Raw genomic sequence first — 14,448 nt, forward strand, 5'->3', positions numbered from 1 at the left:
AGATCATAGGCCCTAGGGGAGGTCCTATTGATGGTTTTCTAAATGGTCATGTTGTCAAACTGCCTTCTAAATATTTTTGTTTATACCCATACATTAGGCTGCTCCCAACTTTAGTCACAGGAGATTCCTATTAAAGTCGTGGTGTGTAGCAGAGATTAAAACAGTCCATCCTTCAGGAAAGCTCCTTAATCTAAGAGGGAATCAACTCAAAATAGCTCAGGAAGTCCCTAAAACTGACCAAATTTACTAGGCCCTGCCCTTTCAAATATGAACAATAAAGAGTGCTAAGAGTTACTTTTAGACAAGCCAAGCTACAAAGAAGACCCCAAGACCAGACCAGCTAACTACCTGGAAGAGGTTTAGACCAACTGAGGCACCTGGAAAGGATACTCTCCAACTTGTTGAGATGCCTGCAGGCTGTGCAGTGTGTACCCAGTCCCCGGCTTTGTGAGCTGTCCCCCGTGCTGGGGTGGGTTTTAGTGATGCAGCTGTCTTTGAGTCATTTCTGCTCTTGTAAGTAGCTCCTCATCCATATCCCTGTCAGTAACCCGAGTAAAATTCACTGGTTCACCAAAACTGGGCTTCAGTGGTATCTATACTTGGACTTCCCCATCTGGAAGGAGTACGCATGCATGTTGCGTCTCCACAGGAAATGTCTTGTCACACAGGTGTGTACTAGTGAATGCAGAGACATTTTCATTCCAAGTGCTGAGAATAAGGGACTATGGGTGCTCAGTCATAGATAACACGGACTCCCTTTGAGACTTAGGGAACCCTGCAGAAGAGGAGAGGTAAAAACGTAAGAGCCGCACGATGGGTGGAGTGCTGACAGCTGAACATTAAATGGCTGTTGTGCACGGAAGTCAGAGCAGCAGTGGTTATCAATGGAAGAACTAGCTAGTTAAAAGTTCCAGCATGTTTCGAAGACACTCGGAAAGCTCACCCTTAGCTGAATGTGACTGCTAGGGGAGGGAGAGGCAAATTGATTTGGGGGTCTGGCCACTGGAAGCTTGTGTATGCTCCAGTGGATGAGCCCACACCTATGTATATTGGTAGCACTAACTGGATTCAGTGGGTTAAAATAAATGAATAAATAAACAAGTAGTGAAGGGCACGAAGTTGAGAAAGGGATGGTTCGGAGGTCACGGGGCAATTGGAGAGGGTATTAAGATATGGATATGATAAAGATACATTGTTTATGTGTGTGAAATTTTCAAAGGATTACTAGAACTTTTTTTTAAAAAGAATTGAGAAATGACTGATCTAATGGGAGCTCACCAAGGCCAGCTGGACTGGGACTGAAAAAGCATGGGATCAAACCGGACTCTCTGAACGTGGCGGACAATGAGGGCTGACTGACTGGGAACCCTGACTGCTCTTTGGACTGGAGAGGGAGGGGGAGGGGAGTGAGGGGAGGAAGAGGGAAATGGGAGGTGGGGAGGAGGCAGAAATTTCTTCCTAGACCTGGATGGAGGGGGGGAGGACCGTAGACTTCCCACAGGGCAGGGAACCCTGACTGCTCTTCGGACAGGAGAGGGAGGGGAAGGGGAGTGTGGGGAGGGGGAGGGAAATGAGAGGCGGGGAGGAGGCGGAAATTTTTAATAAAAAAAAATTTAAATTTTTTTAAAAATTTAAAAAAAATTGAGAAATGATTAAAGAACATGTCAAATGAATATAGAATCCAAGTCATTGAAATTATGCACTTAAGGCCATTAGAACAGAACAAAACTAAATATTCATTGGAAAATAGAACCCTTTTTTTGAAGCATTTAAAAATATTTGTTATTTACAAAATCAATTTGCAACATTTACAAAACAATATTACAAAGTACTGAGTTTCCATCAGATTTCTTTATACATCTTCTCCCAGTTAAGAAAACAGTGCTGAGCTGCAGAGGGGGCTCAGCCTTCACTGCTCTGACAGAGGACCCGAATTTGGGTCCCAGGACCTACATAGTGGCTCACAAACAGCAGTTCAGGAGATCTGATGCTCTCTTCTCACCTCTATGGACACCAGGCATGCACATGTACACAAACATACATGTGGTTAAAACACCTGTGATGCATATTATTGGCGTCAATCTGACTACATCTGGAATTAACTAAAAACCCAAGGCACTGGGCAGGCACACCTGTAAAGAAGTTTTAGTTAACTGGACCTTTCTTTTTCTTTTTTTAAAATTGTTTTTATTGAGCTATATATTTTTCTCCTCTCCCCTCCATTCCTTCCCCCTTTTCCTTCTACCCTCTCTCATGATCCCCATGCTCCCAATTTACTCGGGAGATCATGTCTTTTTCTCCTTCCTATATAGATTAGATCCATGTATGTCTCTCCTAGGGTCCTCTTTGTTGTCTAGGTTCTCTGGGATTGAGAATTGTAGACTGGTTTTTCTTTGCTTTGTGTCTAAAAGCCACTTATGAATGAGTACATTTAATATTTGTCTTTCTGGGTCTGGGTTACCTCACTCAATATGATATTTTCTTTATCTTGAAACTTTTAATAATCCTGTTCCACAAATAACTTTTAAGTGAAAGTAGTAGTGTGAATTTTGAATATTTACTTTATTTTTTACACTTATTTTATTGCTTGTATGTGTCAAGGTGTGCATGCCATGAGGTGTGGAGGCCAGAGGAGAGCTTCCAGAAGGTGGTTCTTACCTTCTATCATGTAGAGTCTAGGGACTAAATTCTCAGGCTTGGCAGTTAGCACCTTCTTGAACATCTTGTTGGCTTTCTAACCTACTTCTTTAAATTTTCTGGTGCCTGTAGAATGCAAGAATGTACCTATCAACTGTTCATTCATTCATTCATTCATTCATTCATTCATTCATTCATCCATTGAGACAGAGTCTCACTGTGTCGCCCTCACATATCTGGAACTCACTATGTAGACCAGGCTGATCTTGAAAGCATAGAGATCTGGTGGCTTCTGCTTTCTGAGTGCTGGCTTTAAAGGTGGGTACCACCATGCCCAGCTCTTTTTTTTTTTTAACTATTAAAGACAGTCTTTCACAAATAACTTCCAAATTAACTGGAACCCAAATATCCCACATTGACAAGGGATACAGAAACCATTTACTTTTTTGCTTTAACATAGATTTATATAATTTTATTTCATGTGCAGGTTCACATAACTAATTTTTAAAAATCACTCATTTCAACCTCAGAAATACTGGGATAAAATTAAAATTTTTGATTAAACTTGTGCATAAGTTATTTTTTACATGTATGAGATGTATTTTTATCTATGTTTTGAGATTTTTTCTTTCTATTCTTTTTTTGAGAGATGATGTGATTCTGTAGCCTAAACTGACCTGGAACTCACTTTGTAGTCAGAACTGGCCTCAAATTCCTGCTGATCCTCCTGTCTCAACCTCTTGAATGCAAGGATTACTTGCATGAATCCATGAATCACCATATCTGCTAACAGATGCATTTTATATCTCCAGGTTTTGCTTTATATTGTCTGTTTTTATTTTACTGTTTCCAGGATTAGGTTTAGGCCCAGTGAGATGCTTAACTATTTATTACACATAATTTAAGGAGTGGCTTACAAACTGGTTTATCAAGATAAATGATATTTTAATACAGTATTCTAAAATAAAAATTGGTGCAAAAATTCCAGGAATATGAGAAATTAAAAATAAATTTTGTGTGTGTGTGTGTGAGAGAGAGAGAGAAAGAGAGAGAGAGAGAGAGAGAGAGAGAGAGAGAGAGAGAGAGAGAGAGAGAGAGAGAGAGAGAGAGAGAGAGAGAGCACGGGGCCAGAAGAGGTCCTAGGATCCCCTGGGGCTTGAGTTATAGGCAGTTGTGAGCCACCATGTATGTGCTGGGAATCAAACTCTGGTTCTCTGGAAGAGCAGCAAGCACTGTTAACTGCTGAGCCATCTGCCCAGCACCTTATCAGACATTTAAAGATAGACTCAAACCTGCACTTCCCCTAAGCCTAGCCACACATCTTCAGTCTGTAGGGTATTTTCACTATAACAAGTAAAGGTGCAGGATTCAATGACTCAGCTGTGTGTTTCTAAGTAGGCCCGTAGCCCCCAGACACCTAGGAATCTTTCAAGGTCATCTGACCCAGAGTGCTGCTCTTGGGTCACTGTGGAATTATTCTCAGCAAAGAATGCCTGCTGCAGCTTTCTCTCCCCTAGCTCTCCAGAGCTGAGCACTTGCTGATGTTCTAATTTCCTCTGTTATATCTGATTGTCTTGTTTCCAGTGTCTTGCCAGCACCTTTAGCCTGAAAATAACAGTACCTCTACCCTGAAAATTTGAAGTTCTGCCTTAATCACTTGTCTGCCATTGCGGATTTACGGCTCTCTACTGCCGCCATCTGGTAGGCAATTGACATTACAATGTTACATAGACCTTTTTTTTTTTTTTTTTTTTTTTTTTTTTTTTTTTTTTTTTTTTTTTTTATACTGATTTCCTTTATTATCATGTGTTACAATGAACGCCTTGTGCTTTCAGTGACAGGGCATGTTTCCCGATGATCCTGCAGCTGGGGAGGCTTAGATGATAGACAGTCTAGTTGACTGCCTGTCAGACGCAGAGATTGGAATACATTCCTTAACAAGTCAGTTCTTTTTTTTTTTTTTTTTTTTGAGCTTTTTTATTTTTTTTTCTCATGGTTTATTTTTTTTTATATTTAAAAATTTCCATCTCCTTCCCTCCTCCTCCCCCCTCCCTCCCCTCCTTCTCCCCCTTCCTTCCCCTCCCCTCCACCCGATTGGCCTTGAGAGGGAGGGAGGGGAGGTACATAGACCTTTTAAAGCTTTTCTTACTAGATTTTTTGTGTTTATTTGAGACAAAATTTTGCTATGTAATCTGGTTTTTCTGGAACTTTCAATTGACTACCACTCCAGGATTACTGCGTTTGTTTGAAAAAGGGTCTCATTATATAGTACAGGTTGATTTTGAACACACTATGCAGCCCAGGGTGGTCTCTAACTTTCAGTTCTCTTCCTACAGATTCTTTTCAATTCACATACTCATTTCCAATTTCTTGTGCCTCTTGTGTTCTTCTGATCTCTTGAAAATTTCTTTAAATATGTTTTACTCTCAGGATGCTAGAAATCTTCATTTTTATTTTTCATTGCATTTTAAAATTCCTTAAGATATTTTTCAGGAACAATTCTAAAGCATAGTAACAATAAAATTTACAGACTCACTTCCACCCCCACTCTTTTCTCATTCCAGAGACAATGACTCAAATATTTGATGTACATTTCTTAGCTCATTTTTTAGAGATGTTTATGTTAAGTTATGTGTATGAGTGTATCGGGGTATGCCTGTGGAGGTCAGAAGTATCAGATCCCCTGGAGCTGGAGATACAGGTGGTTTGTGAGCCACCCAGTGGAGCTGCTGGGGACCAAACTCAGGAGCTCTCTACAACAGAAGCATGTTCTCTGAACTATTGCGCCGTATCTCCAGCCCCTCACAACACTTTTGACATATTCTAACTTGCATATCTATGCACATGATGAACACACACACACGCTACATATAAATGGGGTCTTTGTGTAGTATGATTTTTCAGTATAGTTTTTTACTCACAGCTGTTCATATTCTGATGTTCATGGTAGCTTTTCTCATAATAGCCGAAAGATACTGAAACTCCAATAAATGTTTACCAGTAGCTAGATGGATAAATGAATAGGGTACATTCATTCATTCAATAGAACATTATCCAACCCTAAAGAGGAATGCAATTTCAATATAATGTTAATGAACCTTAGAGACATTATGCTAACAGTAAAGTACTATGCTGTGATTCCACTTATATCATCTTTTCGCAGTGGTCAAAATCACAGAGACAGAAAGCAGAATCCTAGTAGCTGTTGGTAGTGTGGAGAATAGGAAATTATTTTTGAGTGAGGACAGCATTTTACTTTGAGATCAAGAAATTTTCTGAAGATGGATTTTGTGATGGTTGTATGACAACATTTATGAGCTAGGTGACTTCGGAGGAACTTAAGGTTTCTGTATTTTATGTTGTCATCTTTAAAAGTAGAAAAATAATAACAGCTTCTAAATGAAAACATAAGAATAAGTTAAACAATTTATGTATGGTACTTAGCACGGTACCCATCACACAAGAAATTCCATAGAAACGTTAAATTTGGGACTGGGGATGTGGGTCAGAGATAGTGCATTTGTCTAGTATGCACAAGACCATGTATGTCACAGAAATAGCTATTGTTGTTGGGTGTAGTGATATACTCCAGCCATCTTAGAGTCATCACCTAGAAAGGATAAAAGGATAATAAGATGTTATTTCTGATCTTTATATAAGGACATCTAGCCACCACATATGACAATAAAAGCAGGAATCCGGGACTGAAAGGAATTTGTGGATGCGGTCCGGAAAACAATGACAAAAGAGCCCAAGAAATAAAGTCAGTGGTGGCCAGTCAATTCTAGTATTAACCTTTATGAAACAAAAAGTTGAGATTTAGGAACCTATAGATGCCCAGCTGTAGGGAGCAAGTGAAGTCCTGATTATGTTGTTGACATGGGCATGTCAAGGACCAATGTCTTAGCCCCATGAGAGTGGCAAAGCCTTCCCTGGATGAGGCTCAAAGGGATGTCAAAGTCTTCCTGAATGTGAATGCTGACAGTGTATGTAAAAAATGTCCTCTGTAGCTTTCTACCCCTAATTGTTTATGGTCTGTGGGCTACTCCCCTACAGAAACGGCTCCCACTAAGATTAGCTAAACCTACCTTCCTGTTCAGCTGTATATAATAACCCTATACTCTTCTTTATATGTTTGTAATAACCCCGCCTCTTGTTTAGATGCATGTAATAATCTTGCTTCCCTTTTGAACTCCATGTAATAAACACACTAAGCTTCTAAGGTATTGCAGTTTCTTCATCAAAGAACTTAGTCCATCTGCTCCCTGCATTCCTTTGTGCCTTCCTTTACCATCCTAGTTAGGTTGGTCCCTGGTGCCATTCAAAACATGTCACATAGCTTCATATAACTTTCAGTGAAATAGAAATAGAATAGACACAAATTGTTAAGATTACATTGACTATAACAACACAATCAATGACTTGATAACTTAAAAGTATAGGTATTTATTTAGGGAACCTTATGTCACCCCCTTTTATGGACATGTTATTTTTATCTGCTTAGAACGGAGAATCTACTATTTTGAAAAATGACCTTTTCTATATTTATTTAATATGTATACAATATTTTGTCTCTGTGTATGCCTGAAGGCCAGAAGAGGGCACCAGACCCCATTACAGATGGTTGTGAGCCACCATTTGGTTGCTGGGAATTGAACTCAGGACCTTTAGAAGAACAGGTAATGCTCTTAACCACTGAGCCATCTCTCCAGCCCCAAAAAATGACCTTTTTTTAAAAATCAAAATCAAGTAGTTCTGTAAAGAACTAACAATTACAGTGTGTTCCCTTTCTGGCCACAAGGGTGGGCAGGTGGCTCAGGCTATCTCACTAATAGTTATTTCCTGCACCTGACCATAATGAGTCTCTCTTTCTCTCTCTCTCTCTCTCTCACTCTCTCTCTCTCTCTCTCTCTCTCTCTCTCTCTCTCTCTCTCTCTCTCTCTCTCTCGTGAGAACCTAAAGGAAATATCTGTAGTGCTAGAAATTATGTTTTATTACGTGCCTGCTAATGTGTTCTAGTTATTATATGAAGAGTGAAAATCAAGTTTAATCTAAATTTTTGGTTCAATCTCAATTTATTCAGTGGCTGACATTAATGAAATGGTAACAGGTTGATTTCTATAAGGTTTTCTTGACTCAAAAAAGAGTTGTTGACAGGCCAGTTTCCATTTCACAACTCTTTGCCTGTTCTGCCATCATGTGGACAAGGAGCATAAACATCAAGAAAATAATCACATAAGGTTTCATTTTAAAAGGGCTTTAAGAGCCTTGAGTAGTAGTGGCACATCCCTTTGATCCCAGCAAAGGCAGGAGGATCTCTGTGAGTTCAAAGCTAACCTTCTATACTTTGTGGGCTCCAGGACAGTCAGGCTCACAGAGAGATCCTGTGTTGGAGGGGTGGGCTTTAAAAATAAGAGGAAATTTTTTCCTTGCAGGGGTAGAGGAGAAAGGGAATGACATAGAAAACATGAGTCTCAAATCAAGAATGACAGAGTAGGGGCTGGGAATATAGCTCAATTGGTAGCATGTTGGCCTAGTATGCACAAAACCCTGGGTTCAGTGACTCAGCACCCTATAAAGTGGGCTTGATAATACAGACCTGCAATCCAATCCTAGCAATTAGGAGGTAGAGCAAGAAGGATAAAAAAATTAGGGTTGACCACTGCACCAGTGATCATGGACCCCACCAGCCCCACCTGTACCTAGAGGGATAGGTAAGTGTCTGATACCCCTGCTGGAGAGCCCCTCTCCCTAGGCACTAGCGCCCACCCTGCCCCCACTGACAGCACTTCCAGTGACCAGGCAACAAACACCCTCTCCTGCCAGTCATCCTCCACCACACCAGCAACCACCTGCACATGGAGGGACCATAATCATGGGAGACAAGGATCCCAACTGCACCTGATTTGTGACAAAGAAGCCAAAATTGTACAATGGAAAAGAAAAGCATCTTTAGCAAATGGTGTTGGCATAGCTGGATATCAGCAAGTAGAAGAATGCAAATAGATCCATATTTATCCCCATGAACAAAACTCCAATCCCAGTGGATCAAACACTTCAACATAAACCCCATTTACACTGGAGCTGATAGAAGAGACCTTGAATGCATTGGCACAGGAGACCACTTCCTAAATATAACACCAGTAGCACAGACTCTGAGAGCAGCAATCAATAAATGGGACCTCCTGAAACTCAGAAGCTTCTGTAAGGCAAAGGATATGGTCAGTAAGACAAAATGGCAGCCTACAGAATGGGAAAAGATCTTCACCAACCCCACATCTGACAGAGGGCTGATCTCCAAAATACACAAAGAACTCAAGAAACTAGACACCAAATAATAAATAATCCAACTTAAAAATAGGGTACAGATCTAAACAAAGAATTCTCAACAGAAGAAAATCAAATGGCCAAAAGACACTAAAGGAATTCCTCAACTTCCTTAGGCGTCAGGGGAATGCAAATCAAAACAATTCTGAGATACCATCTTATACCCATCCGAATGACTAAGATAAAAAACACTGATGACATCTTATGCTGGAGAGGATGTGGAGTAGGGAGAACAGTCTTCCATTGCTGGTGGGAGTGCAAACTTACACAGCCACTTTGAAAATAAGTATGGTGGTTTCTCAGAAAATTGGGAATCAATCTACCTCAAGACCCAGCAATACCAGTTGTGGGCATATACTCAAAGGATGCACAATCATACCACAAGGACATTTGCTCAATTATGTGCATAGCAGCATTATTTGTAATAGCCAGAACCTGAAAACAACTTAGATGTCCCTCAACCAATAACATTTTAAATTCATAGATAGGCAAATGGATGGAACTAGAGAAAAAATTCCTGAGTGAGGTAACCCAGACCCAGAAAGACAACCACCGTATGTATTCACTCGTAAGTAGATATTAGATGTAAAGAAAAGGATAACCAATCTATAATGCACAAACCCAGAGAAGCTAGGTTGAGGGGAACCCTAAGAGGGACAGACATGGAGGGTTCAAGGGAGGAAAATAGTTAAGATCTGGGTAAACTGGGAGGGAATAGAAGGAAGGTGATGGGGATGGGAACATGTGGTGGGATCAAGAAGACTGAATTGGGGGAGGGACAGAGGGGGAGAGCAATGAAAGAGATATCTTGATAGAGGGAACCATTATGGGGTTAGGGAAAAACCTGATGTTAGAGAAATTCTCTGGAATCCACAAGGATGAGCCCAGCTAAGACTCCTAGCAATAGTGGAGAGGGTATCTCAAAGGGCCTCCCCCTTTAATCAGATTAGTGACTACCCTAATTGGCATCACAGAACCTATATCAAGTAACTGATGGAAGCAGATGCAGTGATCCACAACCAAGCACTGGGCTGAGCTCCTGGAGTTCAGTTGAAGAGATGAAGCAGGGATCATATGAACAAAGGGGTCAATATCGTGATGGGGAAAACCACAGAGACAGCTGACCCGAGCTAGTGGGAGCTCACAGACTAGAATGAACAGCTGGGGAACCTGCATGGGACTGAACTAGACCCTCTGAATATGGGTGACAGTTATGTGGCTTTATTTGTTTGTGGGTCACCTGGCAGTAGCAGCAGGACCTATTCCAGGAGCGTGAACTGGCTTTTTGAAGCCCATTCTCTATGGTGGGATACCTTGCTCAGTCTTGTTTGAGGGAGAGGAGCTTTGTCCTACCTCAAGTTGGTATGCCAGACCTTGTTGACTCCCCAAGGAAGGTCTTAACCCCTCTGAGGAGCGGATGGGGGATGGAAAGAGGGGGTGGTACAAGGTGAGGTTAGGGGTAAGTGGGGTTGGCATGTAAAATGAAAAGTACATTTTAAATAAAAATTATAGAATGAAAATTATAAAGTTAATTTCAACAAATCAAATCCAAAAATATATAAGACTAATAATCATGAATACATTTTCTTTAAGAATATGTTGTTGGTTTAACATTTAAAAACACTGTAATTTGTCATTGTAGTTCATGCAGTGATACACTGAAAAAACTTAACACATCAACAGACATTTAAAAAGGCATTTTAAAAATGCACTGTCTGGGGCTAGAGAGAAGCGATCACTGCTCTTTCAGAGGTCCTGAGCGTGGTTTCCAGCACCCATGTTAGGCAGCTCACAAATGCTTCTAACTCTAGCTCCAGGGGAGCGAATGCCCTCTTCTGCCTTGCACACGTACATAAATAAAATAAATCTTTGAAAGAATTCAAGGCCAAGGCCAGCCTAAATTATAAAACACCTTGTCTTAAAACAAACAAATAATAGCAGCAAAGATGAACAGATTTTACTCCACTTTCCCCCACCAGTTCAGGCTGTAGGATTTACTCATCCAAATGCAACGCACATGGAAGAAACGAGTAGTTACTTAGCACCGGTACATGCCAGGCAGGAGAGTGTCCCAGTCCTTACCAAATCCATACTGTTTGTAAATGGCAGGGTTAGGAGATGTGAAACTAAACGACAAGTATAAACTATACAAAATAAAAATTTCATTAGTAAATTACATATGAAAGAATATAAGAATATAAACTTATGAAGTCCACTAATAAAATGAATATTTGTGAACCCTTCAACTAACTTAATACCAACATTTCATGGAGTTTGCTTGTGTGCTCCTGACATACTTTCTTTACCTTGGCCTGAGTTAACTCTTCTCCTGACTTGCTTTCTCATTCACTTGATCCCCTTCTCTCCCCTCCCTTCCCCTCCTCTCCTCTTCTCCCTCCCCTCCTTCCCTTCCCTCCTCTCCTCTCCTTCCCTCCCCCTCCCTCTTTTCCCTCCTCCCTCCTCTCTCCTCTCCCCTCCATCCTTTCTTTCAAAAGGTTGTCCCATTTCTTTGTCTGGCCTTGAACTCTTGTCTTTCCTCTTCCACCTCCTGCGGGCAGGAATTCTGAGTGTGTACCACTGTACCTGACCCATTCTTCTGATTCCCTTAAGGTTTCTCTTGAAGCAGGTGTCCCTAGTTTTTCCTGACTCTGAAAAGATAAGATGGAGGGCTGTCAGTGTAGCATGTAACAGAGTTCTAAGGTTTACCGTGTATGAGGACCTGGGTCCCATTCCTCGCATAGAAAAAGGGAAAAGAACAAGGGGAGATGCTTCTATGTCTCTTCTAACACTTGCTTTATCCTTGTTGTGAATAATGCAGTTCTTCTCACTGACACTCAGGATCCTATTACATGAATGTGCCTACCCTCTCTTCCATGGATGGACACTATTCCATGCAGCGCTGCTCTTAATGTGCATGACTTGTGGTAGGTTGTGTACAAGAGTTTCTCTGGGGAGTTTCTCCCTCCCCCAGAGAATGGATATATTACAAGGAGTAACAAATATCTCAGTTTTATAAGAAAAACTAGTATCCATCCTCAAAGAGGTTGTCCCAGCTTATATTCCTACAGAGGATATGAACTTCCACTGGCTCCCAGGCTTGTGGTCTTTTAAAGTTGCTAAACCTTTACATTTTGCGCAAACTAGTGGCTGGAAAATGGTATTACAGCCACTGCGGTTTTTCCAGGAGTTTGTCAAAAGAATGTTTTCAAATTTAGTGGCTTTGTCATTTCCTGTGATGGGGCTGAGGGAGAGAATTCCAGGTGGGATAAACAGAGTGGTAAGTTTTAGGGTGGATTGTTATGCAATGATAGAGAACCAACATCCAAAAAATAATAAAGAAATAACAGCTAAATGTAAGTCTCACACAATTCTACTTTCAGTACTTGGGAGATTAAAGCAGAAAGATCATGAATTCAGGGTTAACTGGGCTACATAACAAGACACTATAATAAAGCAAAATAAATGAAATAAAATATATTCAAGGTATGGTGGCTCAGATTTTCAATCCCATCACTCAGAGGCAGTCTGGGATACATGATGAAATTATATGAGAGAGAGAGAGAGAGAGAGAGAGAGAGAGAGAGAGAGAGAGAGAGAGAGAGAGAGAGAGAGAGAGAGAGAGAGAGAGAGAGAGAGCACAAAAAGAAAAGAAAATAGATGATAGAGAGATAGATAGATAAATGGGTAGGTAAAAGGCAGTACTGCAATAAGAAAAAAAAAGTTTGCAAGATGCTGTGCTGGCTGATTTTCTATCAACTTGACACAAGCTGTGGTCATGTGAGAGAAGGAAATCACAGTTGAGAATGCCTTTAGGCAAACAGGCTGCAATCCGATGAGCCTATAAGGCATTTTCTTGATGACTGATTAATAGGGGCAGGCCAAACCATTGTGGGTGGGGCCATATCTGGGCTGGTGGTCCTGTGTTATCTAAGGAAGCAGGCTGAGCAATCCATGATGAGCAAGTCAGCAAGTAGCACCCCTCCATGACCTCTGCATCAACTCCTGCCTCCAGGTTCTACTCTTGCTGCTTTTAATAATGAACGTGGAAGTGTGAGTGAAATAAATCCTTTCTTCCCCAAGTTGCTTTTGGCCATGGTATTTCATTACAGTAACAGCGACCCTAACTAAGATTGACATGGTATTGGGTAAAGCAGGAATGGCTTTGTAGAAACTGTTAAAAAAGGCCAGAAGGGACTGGCATGGGGTGTCATGCTTTTAGTTACAGCAGAGGCCAGGGGAATCTCTCTGGGTTCAAGGATAGTCTGGTCTACATAGTGAGTTTTAGGACAAACAGGCTTACATAGGGAGATCCTAACTCAAAAAGTAAAACAACTGGAAAAACAATGAAGAGGAAAGGAAGGAAGGCAAGAGAGAGAGGGGGGGCATATTTACTTTGGGGGGCTCTTTTCTACTGTGTAAGACTTCCTGCTATGAAGTGGCCTTGAACTACAATGAGAAGGAGAATGGCTCAGCCTTCTCAGCACCCCTCTTAGGCCTCCAGAGGACTCAACCCCGTTGCTATCTTAGACTCTAATGACAGCTTCCTAAGCTATCCAAGTTAAGGTGAGCTTTGGAGCTTTCTGAGACAAGGGCAGCCAGAGAACATGTGAGGTGGTAAAAGAGCTGCTCTTCAAGTTGTTAAGATTAGGCTAGAGTTTGTTATCCAGAGCAGGTAAACACCTCTTCTTACCTCAGTCCTTCGTTATTCATAATCTCTGGACACAAAATGGCCTCCTGCTACCCTGTTTAGATTCAGCAATGTGGGTTATAGAATCCCATGAAAATAGACTTTCACTAGCCGGGCGGTGGTGGTGCACACCTTTAATCCCAGCACTCGGGAGGCAGAGGCAGACAGATCTCTGTGAGTTTGAGGCAAGCCTAGTCTACAAGAGCTAGTTCCAGGACAGGCTCCAAAGCCACAGAGAAGCTCTGTCTCGAAAAACCAAAAAAAGAAAAAAAGAAAAAAAAAAAGAAAATAGACTTTCACTTTCCTATGGCACAGATGGTCATTGAATTCTTGAGTTTGTAATCACATGGCTCTTAGGTCAAATTCCTCTTGTTTGTTAGCAGTATAAACTTTTGCTAGGCAGTTTAAGCATTTGGAGCTTTAATCTGTCAAATCGGACAAATGGTACTTATCTCCTTCCAGCACTTGTTATGGGGATAAACACATTCAATACTTCAAAGCTACAGATCCTGTTGTAGAACACAGACTTCTGAGTAAAACAGCCATTATCTTTGTAAAATCAGCTGTGCCTGCTTCCAAGAGCCCAACATGACAGGGTCAAGGGACTGCTGACATTTCCTCATAGGAGGGCATAGGGACTGTCATTGAACCCTCACCTGACTTTCCAGCCCTTCCTCCTAGCCATTTGTATGCAATTCTGACCTAATTGTGGCCTAGGGGGTCTTAGGAGGTACTGTATAGCTGCAGGGAAACCACCAGCATGATGGAGGAAGGCTTTGCAGCCTGACTGCTTTGGG

Source organism: Arvicola amphibius, chromosome X, assembly GCF_903992535.2.
Source record: "Arvicola amphibius chromosome X, mArvAmp1.2, whole genome shotgun sequence".
Classification (NCBI taxonomy): Eukaryota; Metazoa; Chordata; class Mammalia; order Rodentia; family Cricetidae; genus Arvicola; species Arvicola amphibius.